The sequence below is a fragment of the Chiloscyllium plagiosum genome, unplaced genomic scaffold (assembly GCF_037043375.1).
Source record: "Chiloscyllium plagiosum isolate Xiang-an unplaced genomic scaffold, Cpla_swu_hap1 HiC_scaffold_50, whole genome shotgun sequence".
NCBI classification, from domain to species: Eukaryota; Metazoa; Chordata; class Chondrichthyes; order Orectolobiformes; family Hemiscylliidae; genus Chiloscyllium; species Chiloscyllium plagiosum.
This window is the reverse complement of record NW_028270188.1, coordinates 54,452,574-54,479,780: the sequence shown is the minus strand read 5'-3', so window position 1 is coordinate 54,479,780 and position 27,207 is coordinate 54,452,574. Positions and strand designations below refer to the sequence as shown.

At 54.7% G+C, this 27,207-nt stretch overlaps 1 protein-coding gene across 1 annotated transcript in view; it reads right to left on the bottom strand.

The window, feature by feature from the left end:
- The window catches only part of LOC148135315 (tropomodulin-4-like), a gene marked incomplete at its 5' end in the record, with an annotated part of 69,312 nt that overhangs the window by 990 nt on the left and 41,115 nt on the right, over window positions 1–27,207 (bottom strand).

The following is a 27,207-nucleotide window of genomic DNA, read 5'->3' as shown; positions in this document are numbered from 1 at the left end:
ATGTAAATTCAATGTGGCATTGTCACACCAGTGAGAGTCAGTGTGTGTGTGGGGAGGAATGTACCCCAGTGAGAGTCAGTGTGTGTGTGTGTGTGTGTGTGTGTGTGTGAGACTGTACCCCAGTGAGAGTCAGTGTGTGTGTGTGTGTGTGTGTGTGTGAGACTGTACCCCAGTGAAAGTCAGTGTGTGTGTGTGTGTGTGTGTGTGTGAGACTGTACCCCAGTGAGAGTCAGTGTGTGTGTGTGTGTGTGTGAGACTGTACCCCAGTGAGAGTCAGTGTGTGTGTGTGTGTGTGTGTGTGAGACTGTACCCCAGTGAGAGTCAGTGTGTGTGTGTGACTGTACCCCAGTGAGAGTCTGTGTGTGTGTGTGTGTGTGTGTGTGTGAGACTGTACCCCAGTGAGAGTCAGTGTGTGTGTGTGTGTGTGTGTGTGAGACTGTACCCCAGTGAGAGTCTGTGTGTGTGGGGAGGAATGTACCCCAGTGAGAGTCAGTGTGTGTGTGTGTGTGTGTGAGACTGTACCCCAGTGAGAGTCAGTGTGTGTGTGGTGGGGACTTACCCCTGTGAGAGTCAGTGTGTTTGTGGGGAGGAATGTACCCCAGTGTGAGTCAGTGTGTGTGTGTGTGTGTGTGTGTGTGAGACTGTACCCCAGTGTGAGTCAGTGTGTGTGTGTGTGTGACTGTACCCCAGTGAGAGTCAGTGTGTGTGTGTGTGTGTGTGTGTGTGAGACTGTACCCCAGTGAGAGTCAGTGTGTGTGTGTGTGTGTGTGTGTGAGACGGTACCCCAGTGAGAGTCAGTGTGTGTGTGTGACTGTACCCCAGTGAGAGTCTGTGTGTGTGTGAGACTGTACCCCAGTGAGAGTCAGTGTGTGTGTGTGTGTGTGTGTGTGAGACTGTACCCCAGTGAGAGTCTGTGTGTGGGGGGAGGAATGTACCCCAGTGAGAGTCAGTGTGTGTGTGTGTGTGTGTGTGTGTGAGACTGTACCCCAGTGAGAGTCAGTGTGTGTGTGGTGGGGACTTACCCCTGTGAGAGTCAGTGTGTTTGTGGGGAGGAATGTACCCCAGTGTGAGTCAGTGTGTGTGTGTGTGTGACTGTACCCCAGTGAGAGTCAGTGTGTGTGTGTGTGTGTGTGTGTGAGACTGTACCCCAGTGAGAGTCAGTGTGTGTGTGTGGGGACTTACCCCTGTGAGAGTCAGTGTGTTTGTGGGGAGGAATGTACCCCAGTGTGAGTCAGTGTGTGTGTGTGTGTGTGACTGTACCCCAGTGAGAGTCAGTGTGTGTGTGTGTGTGAGACTGTACCCCAGTGAGAGTCAGTGTGTGTGTGTGTGGGGACTTACCCCTGTGAGAGTCAGTGTGTTTGTGGGGAGGAATGTACCCCAGTGTGAGTCAGTGTGTGTGTGTGTGTGTGACTGTACCCCAGTGAGAGTCAGTGTGTGTGTGTGTGTGTGAGACTGTACCCCAGTGAGAGTCAGTGTGTGTGTGGTGGGGACTTACCCCTGTGAGAGTCAGTGTGTTTGTGGGGAGGAATGTACCCCAGTGTGAGTCAGTGTGTGTGTGTGTGTGTGACTGTACCCCAGTGAGAGTCAGTGTGTGTGTGTGTGTGAGACTGTACCCCAGTGAGAGTCAGTGTGTGTGTGTGTGGGGACTTACCCCTGTGAGAGTCAGTGTGTTTGTGGGGAGGAATGTACCCCAGTGTGAGTCAGTGTGTGTGTGTGTGTGACTGTACCCCAGTGAGAGTCAGTGTGTGTGTGTGTGTGTGTGTGTGTGTGAGACTGTACCCCAGTGAGAGTCAGTGTGTGTGTGTGTGTGTGTGTGTGAGACTGTACCCCAGTGAGAGTCTGTGTGTGTGGGGAGGAATGTACCCCAGTGAGAGTCAGTGTGTGTGTGTGTGTGTGTGTGTGTGTGTGTGTGAGACTGTACCCCAGTGAGAGTCAGTGTGTGTGTGTGTGTGTGAGACTGTACCCCAGTGAGAGTCTGTGTGTGTGGGGAGGAATGTACCCCAGTGAGAGTCAGTGTGTGTGTGTGTGTGTGTGTGTGTGTGAGACTGTACCCCAGTGAGAGTCAGTGTGTGTGTGGTGGGGACTTACCCCTGTGAGAGTCAGTGTGTTTGTGGGGAGGAATGTACCCCAGTGTGAGTCAGTGTGTGTGTGTGTGTGACTGTACCCCAGTGAGAGTCAGTGTGTGTGTGTGTGTGTGTGAGACTGTACCCCAGTGAGAGTCAGTGTGTGTGTGTGTGTGTGTGTGTGAGACTGTACCCCAGTGAGAGTCAGTGTGTGTGTGTGACTGTACCCCAGTGAGAGTCTGTGTGTGTGTGTGTGTGTGTGTGTGTGTGAGACTGTACCCCAGTGAGAGTCAGTGTGTGTGTGTGTATGTGAGACTGTACCCCAGTGAGAGTCTGTGTGTGTGGGGAGGAATGTACCCCAGTGAGAGTCAGTGTGTGTGTGTGTGTGTGTGTGTGTGTGTGTGTGTGTGAGACTGTACCCCAGTGAGAGTCAGTGTGTGTGTGGTGGGGACTTACCCCTGTGAGAGTCAGTGTGTTTGTGGGGAGGAATGTACCCCAGTGTGAGTCAGTGTGTGTGTGTGTGTGACTGTACCCCAGTGAGAGTCAGTGTGTGTGTGTGTGGGAGGGGGACTGTACCCCTGTGAGAGTCAGTGTTTGTGGGGAGGACTGTACCCCAGTGTGAGTCAGTGTGTGTGTGTGTGGGAGGGGGACAGTACCCCAGTGAAAGTCAGTGTGTGTGTTTGTGGGGAGGACTGTACCCCAGTGAGAGTCAGTGTCTGTGTGTGTGTGACTGTACCCCAGTGAGAGTCAGTCAGTGTGTGTGTGTGTGACTGTACCCCAGTGAGAGTCTGTGTGTGTGTGACTGTACCCCAGTGAGAGTCATTCAGTGTGTGTGTGTGTGTGTGACTGTACCCCAGAGAGAGTCAGTGTGTATGTGGGGGGGACTGTAGCCCAGTGAGAGTCAGTTTGTGTGTGTGGGACTGTAGCCCAGTGAGAGTTAGTGTGTGTGTGTGTGACTGTACCCCAGTGAGAGTCAGTGTGTGTGTGTGTGTGTGACTGTACCCCAGTGAGAGTCAGTGTGTGTGTGTGTGTGACTGTACCCCAGTGAGAGTCAGTTTGTGTGTGTGGGACTGTAGCCCAGTGAGAGTTAGTGTGTGTGTGTGTGTGTGTGTGTGTGACTGTACCCCAGTGAGAGTCAGTGTGTGTGTGTGTGTGTGTGACTGTACCCCAGTGAGAGTCAGTGTGTGTGTGTGTGTGTGACTGTACCCCAGTGAGAGTCAGTGTTTGTGGGGAGGAATGTACCCCAGTGTGAGTCAGTGTGTGTGTGGGTGGTACTGTACCCCAGTGAGAGTCAGTGTGTGTGTGTGTGTGACTGTACCCCAGTGAGAGTCAATGTGTGTGTGTGTGGGAGGGGGACTGTACCCCTGTGAGAGTCAGTGTTTGTGGGGAGGACTGTACCCCAGTGTGAGTCAGTGTGTGTGTGGGTGGTACTGTACCCCAGTGAGAGTCTGTGTGTGTGTGTGTGTGTGTGGGGGGGGGGGGGGGGGGGGGACTATACCCCAGTGAGAGTCAGTGTCTGTGTGTGTGTGACTGTACCCCAGTGAGAGTCAGTCAGTGTGTGTGTGTGTGACTGAAGAAGGGCCTGTGCCCGAAACGTCGAATCTCCTGTTCCCTGGATGCTGCCTGACCTGCTGTGCTGTTCCAGCAATAAAGTTTCAACTTTGATCTCCAGCATCTGCAGACCTCACTTTCTCCTCAGTGTTTGTAGGGAGGACTGTACCCCAGTGAGAGTCAGTGTGTGTGTGTGTGGGACTGTACCCCAGTGAGTCTGTGTGTGTGTGTGTGTGTGTGTGTGTGTGTGTGTGTGTGTGTGTGTGGAACTGTACCCCAGTGAGAGTCAGTGTGTGTGTGTGTGGGACTGTACCCCAGTGAGTCAGTGTGTGTGTGTGTGTGTGTGTGGGACTGTACCCCAGTGTGAGTCAGTGTGTGTGTGTGTGGAGGGGACTGTACCCCAGTGAGAGTCAGTGTGTGTGTATGTGTGGGACTGTACCCCAGTGAGAGTCAGTGTGTGTGTGTATGACTGTACCCCAGTGAGAGTCAGTGTGTGTGTGAGAGACTGTACCCCAGTGAGAGTCTGTGTGTGTGTGTGTGGGGGGGGGGGGGGAACTGTACCCCAGTGAGAGTCAGTGTGTGTGTGTGTGGGACTGTACCCCAGTGAGTCAGTGTGTGTGTGTGTGTGTGTGTGTGGGACTGTACCCCAGTGAGTCAGTGTGTGTGTGTGTGTGTGTGGGGGGGACTGTACCCCAGTGAGAGTCAGTGTGTGTGTGTGTGGGACTGTACCCCAGTGAGTCAGTGTGTGTGGGACTGTACCCCAGTGAGTCAGTGTGTGTGTGTGTGTGTGGGGGGGAATGTACCCCAGTGAGAGTCAGTGTGTGTGTGTGTGTGTGGGACTGTACCCCAGTGTGAGTCAGTGTGTGTGTGTGGAGGGGACTGTACCCCAGTGAGAGTCTGTGTGTGCGTGTGTGTGTGACTGTACCCCAGTGAGAGTCAGTGTGTGTGTGTGTGTGTATGACTGTACCCCAGTGAGAGTCAGTGTGTGTGTGAGAGACTGTACCCCAGTGAGAGTCAGTGTGTGTGTGAGAGACTGTACCCCAGTGAGAGTCAGTGTCTGTGTGTGTGTGACTGTACCCCAGTGAGAGTCGGTGTGTGTGTGTGTGTGTGGGGGGGGGGGGGCTGTACCCCAGTGAGAGTCAGTGTGTGTGTGTGTGGGACTGTACCCCAGTGAGAGTCAGTGTGTGTTGGACTGACCCCCCAATGTGAGTCAGTGTGTGTGTGTGACTGTACCCCAGTGAGTCTGTGTGTGTGTGTGTGTGAGAGAGACTGTACCCCAGTGAGAGTCAGTGTGTGTGGGACTATACCCCAGTGAGAGTCAGTGTGTGTGTGTGTGTGTGGGACTGACCCCCCCAGTGTGAGTCAGTGTGTGTGTGTGGGACTGTACCCCAGTGAGAATCAGTGTGTGTGTGTGAGACTGTAACCCAGTGAGAGTCGGTGTGTGTGTGTGGGACTGTACCCCAGTGAGAGTCAGTGTGTGTATGTGGGACTGACCCCCCAGTGTGAGTCAGTGTGTGTGTGGGACTGTACCCCAGTGAGAGTCAGTGTGTGTGTGGGGGGGACTGTACCCCAGTGAGAGTCAGTGTGTGTGTGTGGGACTGTACCCCAGTGAGAATCTGTGTGTGTGTGACTGTACCCCAGTGAGAGTCAGTGTGTGTGTGACTGTACCCCAGTGAGAGTCAGTGAGAGTCTGTGTGTGTGTGTGACTGTACCCCAGTGAGAGTCAGTGTGTGTGTGTGTGTGTGACTGTACCCCAGTGAGAGTCAGTGTGTGTGTGGTGGGGACTTACCCCTGTGAGAGTCAGTGTTTGTGGGGAGGAATGTACCCCAGTGTGAGTCAGTGTGTGTGTGGGTGGTACTGTACCCCAGTGAGAGTCTGTGTGTGTGTGTGGGGGGGGGACTATACCCCAGTGAGAGTCAGTGTCTGTGTGTGTGTGACTGTACCCCAGTGAGAGTCAGTCAGTGTGTGTGTGTGTGACTGAAGAAGGGCCTGTGCCCGAAACGTCGAATCTCCTGTTCCCTGGATGCTGCCTGACCTGCTGTGCTGTTCCAGCAATAAAGTTTCAACTTTGATCTCCCGCATCTGCAGACCTCACTTTCTCCTCAGTGTTTGTAGGGAGGACTGTACCCCAGTGTGAGTCAGTGTGTGTGTGTGTGGGACTGTACCCCAGTGAGTCAGTGTGTGTGTGTGTGTGTGTGGGACTGTACCCCAGTGAGAGTCAGTGTGTGTGTGTGTGGGACTGTACCCCAGTGAGTCAGTGTGTGTGTGTGTGTGTGTGGGACTGTACCCCAGTGAGAGTCAGTGTGTGTGTGTGTGTGTGTGGGACTGTACCCCAGTGTGAGTCAGTGTGTGTGTGTGGAGGGGACTGTACCCCAGTGAGAGTCAGTGTGTGTGTATGTGTGGGACTGTACCCCAGTGAGAGTCTGTGTGTGCGTGTGTGTGTGACTGTACCCCAGTGAGAGTCAGTGTGTGTGTGTGTGTATGACTGTACCCCAGTGAGAGTCAGTGTGAGTGTGAGAGACTGTACCCCAGTGAGAGTCAGTGTCTGTGTGTGTGTGACTGTACCCCAGTGAGAGTCTGTGTGTGTGTGTGTGGGGGGGGACTGTACCCCAGTGAGAGTCAGTGTGTGTGTGTGTGTGGGACTGTACCCCAGTGAGTCAGTGTGTGTGTGTGTGGGACTGTACTCCAGTGAGAGTCAGTGTGTGTGTGTGTGTGGGACTGTACCCCAGTGTGAGTCAGTGTGTGTGTGTGGAGGGGACTGTACCCCAGTGAGAGTCAGTGTGTGTGTATGTGTGGGACTGTACCCCAGTGAGAGTCTGTGTGTGCGTGTGTGTGTGACTGTACCCCAGTGAGAGTCAGTGTGTGTGTGTGTGTATGACTGTACCCCAGTGAGAGTCAGTGTCTGTGTGTGTGGGACTGTACCCCAGTGAGAGTCAGTGTCTGTGTGTGTGGGACTGTACCCCAGTGAGAGTCAGTGTGTGTGTGTGTGGGACTATACCCCAGTGAGAGTCAGTGTGTGTGGGACTGACCCCCCAATGTGAGTCAGTGTGTGTGTGTGTGACTGTACCCCAGTGAGTCTGTGTGTGTGGGACTGTACCCCAGTGGGAGAGACTGTGTGTGTGTGGGACTGACCCCCCCAGTGAGAGTCAGTGTGTGTGTGTGGGACTGTACCCCAGTGAGTCAGTGTGTGTGTGTGTGTGGGACTGTACTCCAGTGAGAGTCAGTGTGTGTGTATGTGTGGGACTGTACCCCAGTGAGAGTCTGTGTGTGCGTGTGTGTGTGACTGTACCCCAGTGAGAGTCAGTGTGTGTGTGTGTGTATGACTGTACCCCAGTGAGAGTCAGTGTCTGTGTGTGTGGGACTGTACCCCAGTGAGAGTCAGTGTGTGTGTGTGGGACTATACCCCAGTGAGAGTCAGTGTGTGTGGGACTGACCCCCCAATGTGAGTCAGTGTGTGTGTGTGACTGTACCCCAGTGAGTCTGTGTGTGTGGGACTGTACCCCAGTGGGAGAGACTGTGTGTGTGTGGGACTGACCCCCCCAGTGAGAGTCAGTGTGTGTGTGTGGGACTGTACCCCAGTGAGAGTCAGTGTGTGTGTGTGTGACTGTGCCCCAGTGAGAGTCAGTGTGTGTGTGTGGGACTGTACCCCAGTGAGAGTCAGTGTGTGTGTGTGTGTGTGTGGGACTGTAGCCCAGTGAGAGTTAGTGTGTGTGTGTGTGTGTGACTGTACCCCAGTGAGAGTCTGTGTGTATGTGTGGGACTGTACCCCAGCGAGAGTCAGTGTGTGTGTGGGGGGGGGGGGCTGTACCCCAGTGAGAGTCAGTGTGTGTGTGTGTGTGGGACTGTAGCCCAGTGAGAGTCAGTGTGTGTGTGAGAGAGACTGTACCCCAGTGAGAGTCAGTGTGTGTGTGGGACTGTACCCCAGTGAGAGTCAGTGTGTGTGTGGGACTGTAGCTTAGTGAGAGTCTGTGTGTGTGTGTGTGTGACTGTACCCCAGTGAGAGTCAGTGTGTGTGTGTGTGTGACTGTGCCCCAGTGAGAGTCAGTGTGTGTGTGTGGGACTGTAACCCAGTGAGAGTCAGTGTGTGTGTGGGACTGTACCCCAGTCAGTATCAGTGTGTGTGTGTGGGACTGTACCCCAGCGAGAGTCAGTGTGTGTGTGGGGGGGACTGTACCCCAGTGAGAGTCAGTGTGTGTGTGTGTGTGTGGGACTGTAGCCCAGTGAGAGTTAGTGTGTGTGTGTGTGTGTGAGACTGTACCCCAGTGAGAGTCAGTGTGTGTGTGTGTGGGACTGTAGCCCAGTGAGAGTTAGTGTGTGTGTGTGACTGTAGCTTAGTGAGAGTCAGTGTGTGTGTGTGGGACTGTAGCCCAGTGAGAGTCAGTGTGTGTGTGTGGGACTGTAGCCCAGTGAGAGTCAGTGTGTGTGTGTGGGACTGTACCCCAGTGAGAGTCAGTGTGTGTGTGTGACTGTGCCCCAGTGAGAGTCAGTGTGTGTGTGTGTGACTGTGCCCCAGTGAGAGTCAGTGTGTGTGTGTGGGACTGTACCCCAGTGAGAGTTAGTGTGTGTGTGTGTGTGTGTGACTGTACCCCAGTGAGAGTCAGTGTGTGTGTGTGTGGGACTGTACCCCAGCGAGAGTCAGTGTGTGTGTGGGGGGGACTGTACCCCAGCGAGAGTCAGTGTGTGTGTGGGGGGGACTGTACCCCAGTGAGAGTCAGTGTGTGTGTGTGTGGGACTGTAGCCCAGTGAGAGTCAGTGTGTGTGTGGGACTGTACTCCAGTGACAGTCAGTGTGTGTGTGTGTGGGACTGTACTCCAGTGAGAGTCAGTGTGTGTGTGTGTGTGACTGTGCCCCAGTGAGAGTCTGTGTGTGTGTGTGTGTGTGACTGTACCCCAGTGAGAGTCAGTGTGTGTGTGTGGGGGGGGGGGGGACTGTACCCCAGTGAGAGTCAGTGTGTGTGTGTGGGACTGTAGCCCAGTGAGAGTCAGTGTGTGTGTGTGGGACTGTAGCCGAGTGAGAGTCAGTGTGTGTGTGGGGGGGACTGTACCCCAGTGAGAGTCAGTGTGTGTGTGGGGGGGACTGTACCCCAGTGAGAGTCAGTGTGTGTGTGGGACTGTAGCCCAGTGAGAGTCAGTGTGTGTGTGTGTGGGACTGTACTCCAGTGACAGTCAGTGTGTGTGTGTGTGTGGGACTGTACTCCAGTGAGAGTCAGTGTGTGTGTGTGTGTGACTGTGCCCCAGTGAGAGTCTGTGTGTGTGTGTGTGAGACTGTACCCCAGTGAGAGTCTGTGTGTGTGTGACTGTACCCCAGTGAGAGTCAGTGTGTGTGTGTGTGTGGGGGGGGGGACTGTACCACAGTGAGAGTCAGTGTGTGTGTGTGGGACTGTAGCCCAGTGAGAGTCAGTGTGTGTGTGTGTGTGACTGTGCCCCAGTGAGAGTCAGTGTGTGTGTGTGGGACTGCACCCCAGTGAGAGTCAGTGTGTGTGTGGGACTGTAGCCCAGTGAGAGTTAGTGTGTGTGTGTGTGACTGTATCCCAGTGAGAGTCAGTGTGTGTGTGTGTGTGTGACTGTAGCCCAGTGAGAGTCTGTGTGTGTGTGTGTGTGAGACTGTACCCCAGTGAGAGTCTGTGTGTGTGTGACTGTACCCCAGTGAGAGTCAGTGTGTGTGTGTGTGTGTGTGTGTGGGACTGTACCCCAGTGAGAGTCAGTGTGTGTGTGTGTGGGACTGTAGCCCAGTGAGAGTCAGTGTGTGTGTGACTGTACCCCAGTGAGAGTCAGTGTGTGTGTGTGAGACTGTACCCCAGTGAGAGTCAGTGTGTGTGTGTGACTGTACCCCAGTGTGAGTCAGTGTGTGTGTGTGTGACTGTACCCCAGTGTGAGTCAGTGTGTGTGTGTGGGGGGGACTGTACCCCAGTCAGTATCAGTGTGTGTGTGTGTGTGTGTGTGGGACTGACCCCCCAGTGTGAGTCAGTGTGTGTGTGTGGGACTGTACCCCAGTGGGAGAGAGTGTGTGTGTGTGTGTGTGTGTGTGGGACTGTACCCCAGTCAGTATCAGTGTGTGTGTGGGACTGTACCCCAGTGAGAGTCAGTGTGTGTGTGTGGGACTGTACCCCAGTGAGAGTCAGTGTGTGTATGTGGGACTGACCCCCCAGTGTGAGTCAGTGTGTGTGTGGGACTGTACCCCAGTCAGTATCAGTGTGTGTGTGTGGGACTGTAACCCAGTGAGAGTCAGTGTGTGTGTGTGTGGGACTGTACTCCAGTGACAGTCAGTGTGTGTGTGTGTGTGGGACTGTACTCCAGTGAGAGTCAGTGTGTGTGTGTGTGTGACTGTGCCCCAGTGAGAGTCTGTGTGTGTGTGTGTGAGACTGTACCCCAGTGAGAGTCTGTGTGTGTGTTACTGTACCCCAGTGAGAGTCAGTGTGTGTGTGTGTGTGTGTGGGGGGGGACTGTACCCCAGTGAGAGTCTGTGTGTGTGTGTGTGTGGGGGGGGGACTGTACCCCAGTGAGAGTCAGTGTGTGTGTGTGTGTGTGTGTGTGTGTGTGTGTGTGGGACTGTAGCCCAGTGAGAGTTAGTGTGTGTGTGTATGTGTGTGTGTGACTGTACCCCAGTGAGAGTCAGTGTGTGTGTGTGGGACTGAAGCCGAGTGAGAGTCAGTGTGTGTGTGTGTGACTGTACCCCAGTGAGAGTCTGTGTGTGTGTGACTGTACCCCAGTCAGTATCAGTGTGTGTGTGTGGGACTGAAGCCGAGTGAGAGTCAGTGTGTGTGTGTGTGACTGTACCCCAGTGAGGGTCTGTGTGTGTGTGACTGTACCCCAGTCAGTATCAGTGTGTGTGTGTGGGACTGTACCCCAGTGAGAGTCAGTGTGTGTGTGTGGGACTGTAACCCAGTGAGAGTCAGTGTGTGTGTGTGTGTGTGTGGGGGGGACTGTACCCCAGTGAGAGTCAGTGTGTGTGTGTGTGGGACTGTACCCCAGTGAGTCAGTGTGTGTGGGACTGTACCCCAGTGAGTCAGTGTGTGTGTGTGTGTGTGTGTGTGGGGGGGAATGTACCCCAGTGAGAGTCAGTGTGTGTGTGTGTGTGTGGGACTGTACCCCAGTGTGAGTCAGTGTGTGTGTGTGGAGGGGACTGTACCCCAGTGAGAGTCTGTGTGTGCGTGTGTGTGTGACTGTACCCCAGTGAGAGTCAGTGTGTGTGTGTGTGTGTATGACTGTACCCCAGTGAGAGTCAGTGTGTGTGTGAGAGACTGTACCCCAGTGAGAGTCAGTGTGTGTGTGAGAGACTGTACCCCAGTGAGAGTCAGTGTCTGTGTGTGTGTGACTGTACCCCAGTGAGAGTCGGTGTGTGTGTGTGTGTGTGTGGGGGGGGGGGGGCTGTACCCCAGTGAGAGTCAGTGTGTGTGTGTGTGGGACTGTACCCCAGTGAGAGTCAGTGTGTGTTGGACTGACCCCCCAATGTGAGTCAGTGTGTGTGTGTGACTGTACCCCAGTGAGTCTGTGTGTGTGTGTGTGTGAGAGAGACTGTACCCCAGTGAGAGTCAGTGTGTGTGGGACTATACCCCAGTGAGAGTCAGTGTGTGTGTGTGTGTGTGGGACTGACCCCCCCAGTGTGAGTCAGTGTGTGTGTGTGGGACTGTACCCCAGTGAGAATCAGTGTGTGTGTGTGAGACTGTAACCCAGTGAGAGTCGGTGTGTGTGTGTGGGACTGTACCCCAGTGAGAGTCAGTGTGTGTATGTGGGACTGACCCCCCAGTGTGAGTCAGTGTGTGTGTGGGACTGTACCCCAGTGAGAGTCAGTGTGTGTGTGGGGGGGACTGTACCCCAGTGAGAGTCAGTGTGTGTGTGTGGGACTGTACCCCAGTGAGAATCTGTGTGTGTGTGTGTGTGTGTGTGACTGTACCCCAGTGAGAGTCAGTGTGTGTGTGACTGTACCCCAGTGAGAGTCAGTGAGAGTCTGTGTGTGTGTGTGACTGTACCCCAGTGAGAGTCAGTGTGTGTGTGTGTGTGTGACTGTACCCCAGTGAGAGTCAGTGTGTGTGTGGTGGGGACTTACCCCTGTGAGAGTCAGTGTTTGTGGGGAGGAATGTACCCCAGTGTGAGTCAGTGTGTGTGTGGGTGGTACTGTACCCCAGTGAGAGTCTGTGTGTGTGTGTGGGGGGGGGACTATACCCCAGTGAGAGTCAGTGTCTGTGTGTGTGTGACTGTACCCCAGTGAGAGTCAGTCAGTGTGTGTGTGTGTGACTGAAGAAGGGCCTGTGCCCGAAACGTCGAATCTCCTGTTCCCTGGATGCTGCCTGACCTGCTGTGCTGTTCCAGCAATAAAGTTTCAACTTTGATCTCCCGCATCTGCAGACCTCACTTTCTCCTCAGTGTTTGTAGGGAGGACTGTACCCCAGTGTGAGTCAGTGTGTGTGTGTGTGGGACTGTACCCCAGTGAGTCAGTGTGTGTGTGTGTGTGTGTGGGACTGTACCCCAGTGAGAGTCAGTGTGTGTGTGTGTGGGACTGTACCCCAGTGAGTCAGTGTGTGTGTGTGTGTGTGGGACTGTACCCCAGTGAGAGTCAGTGTGTGTGTGTGTGTGTGTGGGACTGTACCCCAGTGAGAGTCAGTGTGTGTGTATGTGTGGGACTGTACCCCAGTGAGAGTCTGTGTGTGCGTGTGTGTGTGACTGTACCCCAGTGAGAGTCAGTGTGTGTGTGTGTGTGTATGACTGTACCCCAGTGAGAGTCAGTGTGAGTGTGAGAGACTGTACCCCAGTGAGAGTCAGTGTCTGTGTGTGTGTGACTGTACCCCAGTGAGAGTCTGTGTGTGTGTGTGTGGGGGGGGACTGTACCCCAGTGAGAGTCAGTGTGTGTGTGTGTGTGGGACTGTACCCCAGTGAGTCAGTGTGTGTGTGTGTGGGACTGTACTCCAGTGAGAGTCAGTGTGTGTGTGTGTGTGTGGGACTGTACCCCAGTGTGAGTCAGTGTGTGTGTGTGGAGGGGACTGTACCCCAGTGAGAGTCAGTGTGTGTGTATGTGTGGGACTGTACCCCAGTGAGAGTCTGTGTGTGCGTGTGTGTGTGACTGTACCCCAGTGAGAGTCAGTGTGTGTGTGTGTGTATGACTGTACCCCAGTGAGAGTCAGTGTCTGTGTGTGTGGGACTGTACCCCAGTGAGAGTCAGTGTCTGTGTGTGTGGGACTGTACCCCAGTGAGAGTCAGTGTCTGTGTGTGTGGGACTGTACCCCAGTGAGAGTCAGTGTGTGTGTGTGTGGGACTATACCCCAGTGAGAGTCAGTGTGTGTGGGACTGACCCCCCAATGTGAGTCAGTGTGTGTGTGTGTGACTGTACCCCAGTGAGTCTGTGTGTGTGGGACTGTACCCCAGTGGGAGAGACTGTGTGTGTGTGGGACTGACCCCCCCAGTGAGAGTCAGTGTGTGTGTGTGGGACTGTACCCCAGTGAGTCAGTGTGTGTGTGTGTGTGGGACTGTACTCCAGTGAGAGTCAGTGTGTGTGTATGTGTGGGACTGTACCCCAGTGAGAGTCTGTGTGTGCGTGTGTGTGTGACTGTACCCCAGTGAGAGTCAGTGTGTGTGTGTGTGTATGACTGTACCCCAGTGAGAGTCAGTGTCTGTGTGTGTGGGACTGTACCCCAGTGAGAGTCAGTGTGTGTGTGTGGGACTATACCCCAGTGAGAGTCAGTGTGTGTGGGACTGACCCCCCAATGTGAGTCAGTGTGTGTGTGTGTGGGACTGTACCCCAGTGAGAGTCAGTGTGTGTGTGTGTGACTGTGCCCCAGTGAGAGTCAGTGTGTGTGTGTGGGACTGTACCCCAGTGAGAGTCAGTGTGTGTGTGTGTGTGTGTGGGACTGTAGCCCAGTGAGAGTTAGTGTGTGTGTGTGTGTGTGACTGTACCCCAGTGAGAGTCTGTGTGTATGTGTGGGACTGTACCCCAGCGAGAGTCAGTGTGTGTGTGGGGGGGGGGGGCTGTACCCCAGTGAGAGTCAGTGTGTGTGTGTGTGTGGGACTGTAGCCCAGTGAGAGTCAGTGTGTGTGTGAGAGAGACTGTACCCCAGTGAGAGTCAGTGTGTGTGTGGGACTGTACCCCAGTGAGAGTCAGTGTGTGTGTGGGACTGTAGCTTAGTGAGAGTCTGTGTGTGTGTGTGTGTGACTGTACCCCAGTGAGAGTCAGTGTGTGTGTGTGTGTGACTGTGCCCCAGTGAGAGTCAGTGTGTGTGTGTGGGACTGTAACCCAGTGAGAGTCAGTGTGTGTGTGGGACTGTACCCCAGTCAGTATCAGTGTGTGTGTGTGGGACTGTACCCCAGCGAGAGTCAGTGTGTGTGTGGGGGGGACTGTACCCCAGTGAGAGTCAGTGTGTGTGTGTGTGTGTGGGACTGTAGCCCAGTGAGAGTTAGTGTGTGTGTGTGTGTGTGAGACTGTACCCCAGTGAGAGTCAGTGTGTGTGTGTGTGGGACTGTAGCCCAGTGAGAGTTAGTGTGTGTGTGTGACTGTAGCTTAGTGAGAGTCAGTGTGTGTGTGTGGGACTGTAGCCCAGTGAGAGTCAGTGTGTGTGTGTGGGACTGTAGCCCAGTGAGAGTCAGTCTGTGTGTGTGGGACTGTACCCCAGTGAGAGTCAGTGTGTGTGTGTGACTGTGCCCCAGTGAGAGTCAGTGTGTGTGTGTGTGACTGTGCCCCAGTGAGAGTCAGTGTGTGTGTGTGGGACTGTACCCCAGTGAGAGTTAGTGTGTGTGTGTGTGGGACTGTAGCCCAGTGAGAGTCAGTGTGTGTGTGGGACTGTACTCCAGTGACAGTCAGTGTGTGTGTGTGTGGGACTGTACTCCAGTGAGAGTCAGTGTGTGTGTGTGTGTGACTGTGCCCCAGTGAGAGTCTGTGTGTGTGTGTGTGTGTGACTGTACCCCAGTGAGAGTCAGTGTGTGTGTGTAGGGGGGGGGGGGGACTGTACCCCAGTGAGAGTCAGTGTGTGTGGGGGGGACTGTACCCCAGTGAGAGTCAGTGTGTGTGTGGGACTGTAGCCCAGTGAGAGTCAGTGTGTGTGTGTGTGGGATTGTACTCCAGTGACAGTCAGTGTGTGTGTGTGTGTGGGACTGTACTCCAGTGAGAGTCAGTGTGTGTGTGTGACTGTGCCCCAGTGAGAGTCTGTGTGTGTGTGTGTGAGACTGTACCCCAGTGAGAGTCTGTGTGTGTGTGACTGTACCCCAGTGAGAGTCAGTGTGTGTGTGTGTGTGGGGGGGGGGGGACTGTACCCCAGTGAGAGTCAGTGTGTGTGTGTGGGACTGTAGCCCAGTGAGAGTCAGTGTGTGTGTGTGTGTGACTGTGCCCCAGTGAGAGTCAGTGTGTGTGTGTGGGACTGCACCCCAGTGAGAGTCAGTGTGTGTGTGGGACTGTAGCCCAGTGAGAGTTAGTGTGTGTGTGTGTGACTGTATCCCAGTGAGAGTCAGTGTGTGTGTGTGTGTGTGACTGTAGCCCAGTGAGAGTCTGTGTGTGTGTGTGTGTGAGACTGTACCCCAGTGAGAGTCTGTGTGTGTGTGACTGTACCCCAGTGAGAGTCAGTGTGTGTGTGTGTGTGTGTGTGTGGGACTGTACCCCAGTGAGAGTCAGTGTGTGTGTGTGTGGGACTGTAGCCCAGTGAGAGTCAGTGTGTGTGTGACTGTACCCCAGTGAGAGTCAGTGTGTGTGTGTGAGACTGTACCCCAGTGAGAGTCAGTGTGTGTGTGTGACTGTACCCCAGTGTGAGTCAGTGTGTGTGTGTGTGACTGTACCCCAGTGTGAGTCAGTGTGTGTGTGTGGGGGGGACTGTACCCCAGTCAGTATCAGTGTGTGTGTGTGTGTGGGACTGACCCCCCAGTGTGAGTCAGTGTGTGTGTGTGGGACTGTACCCCAGTGGGAGAGAGTGTGTGTGTGTGTGTGTGGGACTGTACCCCAGTCAGTATCAGTGTGTGTGTGGGACTGTACCCCAGTGAGAGTCAGTGTGTGTGTGTGGGACTGTACCCCAGTGAGAGTCAGTGTGTGTATGTGGGACTGACCCCCCAGTGTGAGTCAGTGTGTGTGTGGGACTGTACCCCAGTCAGTATCAGTGTGTGTGTGTGGGACTGTAACCCAGTGAGAGTCAGTGTGTGTGTGTGTGGGACTGTACTCCAGTGACAGTCAGTGTGTGTGTGTGTGTGGGACTGTACTCCAGTGAGAGTCAGTGTGTGTGTGTGTGTGACTGTGCCCCAGTGAGAGTCTGTGTGTGTGTGTGTGAGACTGTACCCCAGTGAGAGTCTGTGTGTGTGTGACTGTACCCCAGTGAGAGTCAGTGTGTGTGTGTGTGTGGGGGGGGGGGGACTGTACCCCAGTGAGAGTCTGTGTGTGTGTGTGTGGGGGGGGGGACTGTACCCCAGTGAGAGTCAGTGTGTGTGTGTGTGTGTGTGTGTGTGTGTGTGTGTGTGTGTGGGACTGTAGCCCAGTGAGAGTTAGTGTGTGTGTGTATGTGTGTGTGTGACTGTACCCCAGTGAGAGTCAGTGTGTGTGTGTGGGACTGAAGCCGAGTGAGAGTCAGTGTGTGTGTGTGTGACTGTACCCCAGTGAGAGTCTGTGTGTGTGTGACTGTACCCCAGTCAGTATCAGTGTGTGTGTGTGGGACTGAAGCCGAGTGAGAGTCAGTGTGTGTGTGTGTGACTGTACCCCAGTGAGAGTCTGTGTGTGTGTGACTGTACCCCAGTCAGTATCAGTGTGTGTGTGTGGGACTGTACCCCAGTGAGAGTCAGTGTGTGTGTGTGGGACTGTAACCCAGTGAGAGTCAGTGTGTGTGTGTGTGTGACTGACCCCCCCAGTGTGAGTCAGTGTGTGTGTGTGTGTGTGTGACTGTACCCCAGTGAGAGTCAGTGTGTGTGTGTGGGACTGAAGCCGAGTGAGAGTCAGTGTGTGTGTGTGTGACTGTACCCCAGTGAGAGTCAGTGTGTGTGTGTGTGACTGTACCCCAGTGAGGGTCAGTGTGTGTGGGACTATACCCCAGTGAGAGTCAGTGTGTGTGTGTGTGTGGGACTGACCCCCCCAGTGTGAGTCAGTGTGTATGTGTGGGACTGTACCCCAGTGGGAGAGACTGTGTGTTTGTGGGACTGTACCCCAGTCAGTATCAGTGTGTGTGTGTGTGGGACTGTACCCCAGTGAGAGTCAGTGTGTGTGTGGGACTGTACCCCAGTGTGAGTCAGTGTGTGTATGTGTGACTGACCTCCCCAGTGTGAGTCAGTGTGTGTGTGTGGGACTGTACCCCAGTGGGAGAGAGTGTGTGTGTGTGTGACTGTACCCCAGTGAGTATCAGTGTGTGTGTGTGTGGGACTGTAGCCCAGTGAGAGTCAGTGTGTGTGTGTGTGTGTGGGACTGTACCCCAGTGAGAGTCAGTGTGTGTGTGGAGGGGACTGTACCCCTGTGAGAGTCAGTGTTTGTGGGGAGGACTGTACCCCAGTGTGAGTCAGTGTGTGTGTGTGTGGGACTGTACCCCAGTGGGAGAGAGTGTGTGTGTGTGGGACTGTACCCCAGTGTGAGTCAGTGTGTGTATGTTTGACTGACCCCCCAGTGAGAGTCAGTGTGTGTGTGTGGGACTGTAGCCCAGTGAGAGTCAGTGTGTGTGTGTGGGGGACTGTAGCCCAGTGAGAGTCAGTGTGTGTGTGTGTGTGACTGTACCCCAGTGAGAGTCAGTGTGTGTGTGTGTGGGACTGTACCCCAGTTAGAGTCAGTGTGTGTGTATGGGACTGTAGCCCAGTGAGAGTCAGTTTGTGTGTGTGGGACTGTACCCCAGTGAGAGTCAGTCAGTGTATGTGTGTGTGTGTGGGGGGGGGGGGGACTGTACCCCTGTGAGAGTCAGTGTGTGTGTGGGTGGTACTGTACCCCAGTGAGAGTCAGTGTGTGTGCGTGTGTGTGTGTGTGGGACTGACCCCCCCAGTGTGGTGTGTGGGACTGACCCCCCAGTGTGAGTCAGTGTGTGTGTGTGGGACTGTACCCCAGTGGGAGAGTGTGTGTGTGTGTGGGACTGTACCCCAGTCAGTATCAGTGTGTGTGTGTGTGTGTGACTGTGCCCCAGTGAGAGTCAGTGTGTGTGTGTGTGTGTGTGAGACTGTACCCCAGTGAGAGTCAGTGTGTGTGTGTGGGTCTGTAGCCCAGTGAGAGTCAGTGTGTGTGTGTGTGACTGTACCCCAGTGAGAGTCAGTGTGTGTGTGTGTCGGGGACTGTAGCCCAGGGAGAGTCAGTGTGTGTATGTGTGTGGGACTGTACCCCTGTGTGTGTGTGTGTGTGTGTGTGTGTGACTGACCTCCCCAGTGTGTGTCAGTGTGTGTGTGTGGGACTGTACCCCAGTGGGAGAGAGTGTGTGTGTGTGTGTGTGTGACTGTACCCCAGTGAGTATCAGTGTGTGTGTGTGGGACTGTACCCCAGTGAGAGTCAGTGTGTGTGTGGAGGGGACTGTACCCCTGTGAGAGTCAGTGTTTGTGGGGAGGACTGTACCCCAGTGTGAGTCAGTGTGTGTGTGTGTGTGGGACTGTACCCCAGTGGGAGAGAGTGTGTGTGTGTGGGACTGTACCCCAGTCAGTATCAGTGTGTGTATGTGGGACTGACCCCCCAGTGTGAGTCAGTGTGTGTGTGAGACTGTACCCCAGTGTGAGTCAGTGTGTTTGTGTGGGACTGTACCCCAGTGAGAGTCAGTGTGTGTGTGTGGGACTGTAGCCCAGGGAGAGTCAGTGTGTGTGTCGGACTGTAGCCCAGTGAGAGTCAGTGTGTGTGTGTGGGGGGACTGTACCCCAGTGAGAGTCAGTGTGTGTGTGTGTGGGACTGTAGCCCAGTGAGAGTTAGTGTGTGTGTGTGTGTGACTGTACCCCAGTGAGAGTCTGTGTGTGTGTGTGGGACTGTAGCCCAGTGAGAGTCAGTGTGTGTGTGTGACTGTACCCCAGTGAGAGTCAGTGTGTGTGTATCTGGGACTGTAGCCCAGGGAGAGTCTGTGTGTGTGACTGTACCCCAGTGAGTGTGTGTGTGTGGGACTGTACCCCAGTGAGAGTCAGTGTGTGTGTGTGGGACTGTAACCCAGTGAGAGTCAGTGTGTGTGTGTGTGGGACTGACCCCCCCAGTGTGAGTCAGTGTGTGTGTGTGGGACTGTATCCCAGTGGGAGAGACTGTGTGTGTGTGGGACTGTACCCCAGTCAGTATCAGTGTGTGTGCGTGGGACTGTAACCCAGTGAGAGTCAGTGTGTGTGTGTGGGACTGTACCCCAGTGTGAGTCAGTGTGTGTATGTGGGACTGACCCCCCAGTGTGAGTCAGTGTGTGTGTGGGACTGTACCCCAGTGAGAGTCAGTGTGTGTGTGTGAGACTGTACCCCAGTGAGAGTCAGTGTCTGTATGTGGGACTGACCCCCAGTGTGAGTCAGTGTGTGTGTGGGACTGTACCCCAGTCAGTATCAATGTGTGTGTGTGTGGGACTGTAACCAAGTGAGAGTCAGTGTGTGTGTGACTGTACCCCAGTGAGAGTCTGTGTGTGTGTGTGGGACTGACCCCCCAGTGTGAGTCAGTGTGTGTGTGTGGGACTGTACCCCAGTGGGAGAGACTGTGTGTGTGTGGGACTGTACCCCAGTCAGTATCAGTGTGTGTGTGTGGGACTGTACCCCAGTGAGAGTCAGTGTGTGTGTGTGTGTGTGTGGGACTGTACCCCAGTGAGAGTCAGTGTGTGTGTGTGTGTGTGGGACTGTACCCCAGTGAGAGTCAGTGTGTGTGTGTGTGTGTGTGGGACTGTAGCCCAGTGAGAGTTTGTGTGTGTGTGTGTGTGTGTGTGTGACTGTACCCCAGTGAGAGTCAGTGTGTGTGTGTGGGACTGTACCCCAGTGAGAGTCAGTGTGTGTGTGTGTGTGTGTGACTGTACCCCAGTGAGAGTCAGTGTGTGTGTGTGTGACTGTACCCCAGTGAGAGTCAGTGTGTGTGTGACTGTGCCCCAGTGAGAGTCAGTGTGTGTGTGTGGGGGGGGGGACTGTACCCCAGTGAGAGTCTGTGTGTGTGTGTGACTGTACCCCAGTGAGAGTCAGTGTGTGTGTGTGGGACTGTAGCCCAGTGAGAGTCAGTGTGTGTGTGACTGTACCCCAGTGAGAGTCAGTGTGTGTGTGTGTCGGGGATGTAGCCCAGGGAGAGTCAGTGTGTGTATGTGTGTGTGGGACTGTACCCCAGTGAGTGTGTGTGTGTGTGGGACTGTAGCCCAGTGAGAGTCAGTTTGTGTGTGTGGGACTGTAGCCCAGTGAGAGTCAGTTTGTGTGTGTGGGACTGTACCCCAGTGAGAGTCAGTCAGTGTGTGTGTGTGTGTGTGGGACTGTACCCCTGTGAGAGTCTGTGTGTGTGTGGGTGGTACTGTACCCCAGTGAGAGTCAGTGTGTGTGTGTCGGGGACTGTAGCCCAGGGAGAGTCAGTGTGTGTATGTGTGTGTGGGACTGTACCCCAGTGGGAGAGAGTGTGTGTGTGTGGGACTGTACACCAGTCAGTATCAGTGTGTGTGTGTGGGACTGTAGCCCAGTGAGAGTCAGTTTGTGTGTGTGGGACTGTACCCCAGTGAGAGTCAGTGTGTGTGTGTGTGGGGGGGGGACTGTACCCCAGTGGGAGAGAGTGTGTGTGTGTGGGACTGTACCCCAGTCAGTATCAGTGTGTGTGTGTGCGGAACTGTACCCCAGTGAGAGATAGTGTGTGTGTGTGTGACTGTGCCCCAGTGAGAGTCAGTGTGTGTGTATGGGGGGGACTGTACCCCAGTGAGAGTCAGTGTGTGTGTGTGTGTGACTGTACCCCAGTGAGAGTCAGTGTGTGTGTGTTGGACTGTAGCCCAGTGAGAGTCAGTGTGTGTGTGTGTGACTGTACCCCAGTGAGAGTCAGTGTGTGTGTGTGTCGGGGACTGTAGCCCAGGGAGAGTCAGTGTGTGTATGTGTGTGTGGGACTGTACCCCAGTGAGTGTGTGTGTGTGGGACTGTACCCCAGTGAGAGTCAGTGTGTGTGTGGGGGACTGTAGCCCAGTGAGAGTCAGTTTGTGTGTGTGGGACTGTACCCCAGTGAGAGTCAGTCAGTGTGTGTGTGTGTGTGTGTGTGTGTGGGACTGTACCCCTGTGAGAGTCTGTGTGTGTGTGGGTGGTACTGTACCCCAGTGAGAGTCAGTGTGTGTGTGTGTGGGACTGACCCCCCCCCCAGTGTGAGTTAGTGTGTGTGTGTGGGACTGTACCCCAGTGGGAGAGAGTGTGTGTGTGTGGGGCTGTACACAAGTCAGTATCAGTGTGTGTGTGTGGGACTGTAGCCCAGGGAGAGTCAGTGTGTGTGTGTGACTGTGCCCCAGTGAGAGTCAGTGTGTGTGTGTGGAGGGGACTGTACCCCAGTGAGAGTCAGTCAGTGTGTGTGTGTGTGGGACTGTAGCCCAGTGAGAGTCAGTGTGTGTGTGTGTCGGGGACTGTAGCCCAGGGAGAGTCAGTGTGTGTATGTGTGTGTGTGTGTGGGACTGTACCCCAGTGAGTGTGTGTGTGTGTGTGAGACTGTACCCCAGTGAGAGTCAGTGTGTGTGTGTGGGTCTGTAGCCCAGTGAGAGTCAGTGTGTGTGTGTGTGACTGTACCCCAGTGAGAGTCAGTGTGTGTGTGTGTCGGGGACTGTAGCCCAGGGAGAGTCAGTGTGTGTATGTGTGTGTGTGTGTGGGACAGTACCCCAGTGAGTGTGTGTGTGTGTGTGGGACTTACCCCCCCCAGTGTGAGTCAGTGTGTGTGTGTGTGGGACTGTACCCCAGTGGGAGAGAGTGTGTGTGTGTGGGACTGTACCCCAGTCAGTATCAGTGTGTGTATGTGGGACTGTAGCCCAGTGAGAGTCGGTGTGTGTGTGTGGGACTGTAGCCCAGTGAGTCAGTGTGTGTGTGTGGGACTGTACCACAGTGAGAGTCAGTCAGTGTGTGTGTGTGGGACTGTACCCCTGTGAGAGTCAGTGTGTGTGTGGGTGGTACTGTACCCCAGTGAGAGTCAGTGTGTGTGTGTGGGACTGTACCCCAGTGAGAGTCAGTGTGTTTGTGTGTGGGACTGTACCCCAGTGGGAGAGAGAGTGTGTGTGTGGGACTGTACCCCAGTCAGTATCAGTGTGTGTGTGTGTGTGGGGGACTGTACCCTAGTGAGAGTCAGTGTGTGTGTGTGGGACTGTAACCCAGTGAGAGTCAGTGTGTGTGTGTGTGGGACTGTACCCCAGTGTGAGTCAGTGTGTGTATGTGGGACTGACCCCCCAATGAGAGTCAGTGTGTGTGTGTGGGACTGTACCCCAGTGAGAGTCAGTGTGTGTATGTGGGACTGACCCCCCAGTGTGAGTCAGTGTGTGTGTGGGACAGTACCCCAGTGAGAGTCAGTGTGTGTGTGTGTGGGACTGTAGCCCAGGGAGAGTCAGTATCAGTGTGTGGGGGGGACTGTACCCCAGTGTAAGTCAGTGTGTGTGTGTGTGTGTGGGACTGTACCCCAGTGAGAGTCAGTGTGTGTGTGTGTGTGACTGTACCCCAGTAAGAGTCAGTGTGTGTGTATCGGGGACTGTAGCCCAGGGAGAGTCAGTGTGTGTGTGTGGGATTGTACCCCAGTGAGAGTCAGTGTGTGTGCGTGGGGGGACTGTACCCCAGTGAGAGTCAGTGTGTGTGTGTGTGGGACTGTAGCCCAGTGAGAGTTAGTGTGTGTGTGTGTGTGTGACTGTAGCCCAGTGAGAGTCAGTGTGTGTGTGTGGGACTGTAGCCCAGTGAGAGTCAGTGTGTGTGTGTGTGTGTGACTGTACCCCAGTGAGAGTCAGTGTGTGTGTGTGTGTGACTGTACCCCAGTGAGAGTCAGTGTGTGTGTGAATGTACCCCAGTGAGAGTCAGTGTGTGTGTGACTGTGCCCCAGTGAGAGTCAGTGTGTGTGTGTGTGGGGGGACTGTGCCCCAGTGAGAGTCAGTGTGTGTGTGTGTGTGTGGGACTGTAGCCCAGTGAGAGTCAGTGTGTGTGTGTGTGTGTGTGTGACTGTACCCCAGTGAGAGTCAGTGTGTGTGTGGGACTGTAGCCCAGTGAGAGTCAGTGTGTTTGTGTGTGACTGTACCCCAGTGAGAGTCAGTGTGTGTGTGTGTCGGGGACTGTAGCCCAGGGAGAGTCAGTTTGTGTATGTGGGACTGTACGCCAGTGAGTGTGTGTGGGACTGTACCCCAGTGAGTGTGTGTGTGTGTGGGACTGTACCCCAGTGAGAGTCAGTTGGTGTGTGTGGGACTGTACCCCAGTGAGAGTCAGTCAGTGTGTGTGTGTGTGTGGGACTGACCCCCTCAGTGTGAGTCAGTGTGTGTGTGTGGGACTGTACCCCAGTGGGAGAGAGTGTGTGTGTGGGGGGGGGACTGTACCCCAGTGAGAGTCAGTCAGTGTGTGTGTGTGTGTGTGGGACTGTAGCCCAGTGAGAGTCAGTGTGTGTGTGTGTGTGTGTGACTGTGCCCCAGTGAGAGTCAGTGTGTGTGTGTGTGTGTGTGGGACTGACCCCCCCAGTGTGAGTCAGTGTGTGTGTGTGTGGGACTGTACCCCAGTGGGAGAGAGTGTGTGTGTGTGTGGGACTGTACCCCAGTCAGTATCAGTGTGTGTGTGTGGGACTGTACCCCAGTGAGAGTCAGTGTGTGTGTGTGTGTGACTGTAGCCCAGTGAGAGTTTGTGTGTGTGTGTGTGTGACTGTAGCCCAGTGAGAGTCAGTGTGTGTGTGTGGGACTGTAGCCCAGTGAGAGTCAGTGTGTGTGTGAATGTACCCCATTGAGAGTCAGTGTGTGTGTGAATGTACCCCAGTGAGAGTCAGTGTGTGTGTGACTGTGCCCCAGTGAGAGTCAGTGTGTGTGTGTGTGGGGGGACTGTGCCCCAGTGAGAGTCAGTGTGTGTGTGTGTGGGGGGACTGTGCCCCAGTGAGAGTCAGTGTGTGTGTGTGGGGGGGGACTGTACCCCAGTGAGAGTCAGTGTGTGTGTGTGTGTGTGACTGTACCCCAGTGAGAGTCAGTGTGTGTGTGGGACTGTAGCCCAGTGAGAGTCAGTGTGTGTATGTGGGACTGTACCCCAGTGAGTGTGTGTGGGACTGTACCCCAGTGAGTGTGTGTGTGTGGGGGACTGTACCCCAGTGAGAGTCAGTGTGTGTGTGTGGGACTGTAGCCCAGTGAGAGTCAGTTGGTGTGTGTGGGACTGTACCCCAGTGAGAGTCAGTCAGTGTGTGTGTATGTGTGTGTGGGACTGTACCCCTGTGAGAGTCAGTGTGTGTGTGGGTGGTACTGTACCTCAGTGAGAGTCAGTGTGTGTGTGTGTGTGGGACTGACCCCCCCAGTGTGAGTCAGTGTGTGTGTGTGGGACTGTACCCCAGTGGGAGAGAGTGTGTGTGTGTGTGTGTGGGACTGTACCCCAGTGAGAGTCAGTCAGTGTGTGTGTGTGTGTGTGTGTGGGACTGTACCCCAGTGAGAGTCTGTGTGTGTGTGTGACTGTGCCCCAGTGAGAGTCAGTGTGTGTGTGTGGGACTGTAGCCCAGTGAGAGTCAGTGTGTGTGTGTGGGACTGTACCCCAGTGAGAGTCAGTGTGTGTGTGTGTGTGTGGGACTGACCCCCCCAGTGTGAGTCAGTGTGTGTGTGTGGGACTGTAGCCCAGTGAGAGTCAGTGTGTGTGTGTGTGACTGTACCTCAGTGAGAGTCAGTGTGTGTGTGTGTGTGTGGGACTGACCCCCCCAGTGTGAGTCAGTGTGTGTGTGTGGGACTGTACCCCAGTGGGAGAGAGTGTGTGTGTGTGTGGGACTGTACCCCAGTGAGAGTCAGTCAGTGTGAGTCAGTGTGTGGGACTGTACCCCAGTGAGAGTCAGTGTGTGTGTGTGTGTGTGTGACTGTGCCCCAGTGAGAGTCAGTGTGTGTGTGTGGGACTGTAGCCCAGTGAGAGTCAGTGTGTGTGTGTGTGACTGTACCCCAGTGAGAGTCAGTCAGTGTGTGTGTGTGTGTGTGGGACTGTAGCCCAGTGAGAGTTAGTGTGTGTGTGTGGGTCTGTAGCCCAGTGAGAGTCAGTGTGTGTGTGTGACTGTACCCCAGTGAGAGTCAGTGTGTGTGTGTGTCGGGGACTGTAGCCCAGGGAGAGTCAGTGTGTGTATGTGTGTGTGTGGGTGGGACTGTACCCCAGTGAGTGTGTGTGTGTGTGGGACTGACCCCCCCAGTGTGAGTCAGTGTGTGTGTGTGGGACTGTACCCCAGTGGGAGAGAGTGTGTGTGTGTGGGACTGTACCCCAGTCAGTATCAGTGTGTGTGTGTGTGGGACTGTAGCCCAGTGAGAGTCAGTGTGTGTGTGTGTGTGGGACTGTACCCCACTGAGAGTCAGTCAGTGTGTGTGTGTGGGATTGTACCCCTGTGAGAGTCAGTGTGTGTGTGGGTGGTACTGTACCCCAGTGAGAGTCAGTGTGTGTGTGTGGGACTGTACCCCAGTGAGAGTCAGTGTGTGTGTGGGACTGTACCCCAGTGGGAGAGTGTGTGTGTGGGACTGTACCCCAGTCAGTATCAGTGTGTGTGTGTGTGTGTGGGACTGTACCCCAGTGAGAGTCAGTGTGTGTGTGTGGGACTGTAACCCAGTGAGAGTCAGTGTGTGTGTGTGGGACAGTACCCCAGTGTGAGTCAGTGTGTGTGTGTGGGACTGTACCCCAGTGAGAGTCAGTGTGTGTGTGTGTGAGACTGTACCCCAGTGAGAGTCAGTGTGTGTATGTGGGACTGACCCCCCAGTGTGAGTCAGTGTGTGTGTGAGACTGTACCCCAGTGTGAGTCAGTGTGTTTGTGTGGGACTGTACCCCAGTGAGAGTCAGTGTGTATGTGTGGGGGGGACTGTACCCCAGTGAGAGTCAGTGTGTGTATGTGTGTGTGGGACTGTAGCCCAGTGAGAGTTAGTGTGTGTGTATCGGGGACTGTAGCCCAGGGAGAGTCAGTGTGTGTGTGTGACTGTACCCCAGTGAGTGTGTGTGTGTGTGTGTGGGACTGTATCCCAGTGAGAGTCAGTGTGTGTGTGTGTGTGTGGGACTGTACCCCAGTGAGAGTCAGTGTGTGTGTGTGTGTGGGACTGTAGCCCAGTGAGAGTCAGTTTGTGTGTGTGGGACTGTACCCCAGTGAGAGTCAGTCAGTGTGTGTGTGTGTGGGACTGTACCCCTGTGAGAGTCAGTGTGTGTGTGTGTGTGTGGGACTGACCCCCCAGTGTGGGTCAGTGTGTGTGTGGGGGACTGTACCCCAGTGGGAGAGAGTGTGTGTGTGTGGGACTGTACCCCAGTCAGTATCAGTGTGTGTGTGTGTGGGACTGTACCCCAGTGAGAGTCAGTGTGTGTGTGTGGGACTGTAACCCAGTGAGAGTCAATGTGTGTGTGTGGGACTGTACCCCAGTGAGAGTCAGTGTGTGTATGTGGGGCTGACCCCCCAGTGTGAATCAGTGTGTGTGTGGGACTGTACCCCAGTGAGAGTCAGTGTGTGTGTATGTGGGACTGACCCCCCAGTGTGAGTCAGTGTGTGTGTGGGACTGTACCCCAGTCAGTATCAGTGTGTGTGTGGGACTGTACCCCAGTGAGTCAGTGTGTGTGTGGGACTGTAACCCAGTGAGAGTCTCTGTGTGTGTGTGTGACTGTACCCCAGTGAGAGTCAGTGTGTGTGTGTGTGTGTGTGTGACTGTACCCCAGTGAGAGTCAGTGTGTGTGTGAGTGGGACTGTACCCCAGTGAGAGTCAGTGTGTGTGTGAGTGGGACTGTAGCCCAGTGAGAGTCAGTGTGTGTGTGTGGGACTGTAGCCCAGTGAGAGTCAGTGTGTGTGTGGGACTGTAGCCCAGTGAGAGTCAGTGTGTGTGTGTGTGTGTGTGGGACTGCAGCCCAGTGAGAGTCAGTGTGTGTGTGGGACTGTACCCCTATGAGAGTCAGTGTGTGTGTGGGACTGTACCCCAGTGAGAGTCAGTGTATGTCTGTGCGTGTGAGAGAGCGAGAGACTGTACCCCAGTGAGAGTCAGTGTGTGTGTGTGTGTGTGGGACTGTAGCCCAGTGAGAGTTAGTGTGTGTGTGTGGGACTGTAGCCCAGTGAGAGTCAGTTTGTGTGTGTGGGACTGTACCCCAGTGAGAGTCAGTGTGTGTGTGTGTGTGTGTGTGGGACTGTAGCCCAGTGAGAGTCAGTGTGTGTGTGTGTGACTGTTCCCCAGTGAGAGTCAGTGTGTGTGTGTGTCGGGGACTGTAGCCCAGGGAGAGTCAGTGTGTGTATGTGTGTGTGTGTGTGGGACTGTACCCCAGTGAGAGTCAGTGTGTGTGTGAGACTGTACCCCAGTGAGAGTCAGTGTGTGTGTGTGGGTCTGTAGCCCAGTGAGAGTCAGTGTGTGTGTGTGTGTGTGTGACTGTACCCCAGTGAGAGTCAGTGTGTGTGTGTGTCGGGGACTGTAGCCCAGGGAGAGTCAGTGTGTGTATGTGTGTGTGTGGGTGGGACTGTACCCCAGTGTGTGTGTGTGTGTGTGTGTGGGACGGACCCCCCCAGTGTGAGTCAGTGTGTGTGTGTGGGACTGTACCCCAGTGGGAGAGAGTGTGTGTGTGTGGGACTGTACCCCAGTCAGTATCAGTGTGTGTGTGTGGGACTGTAG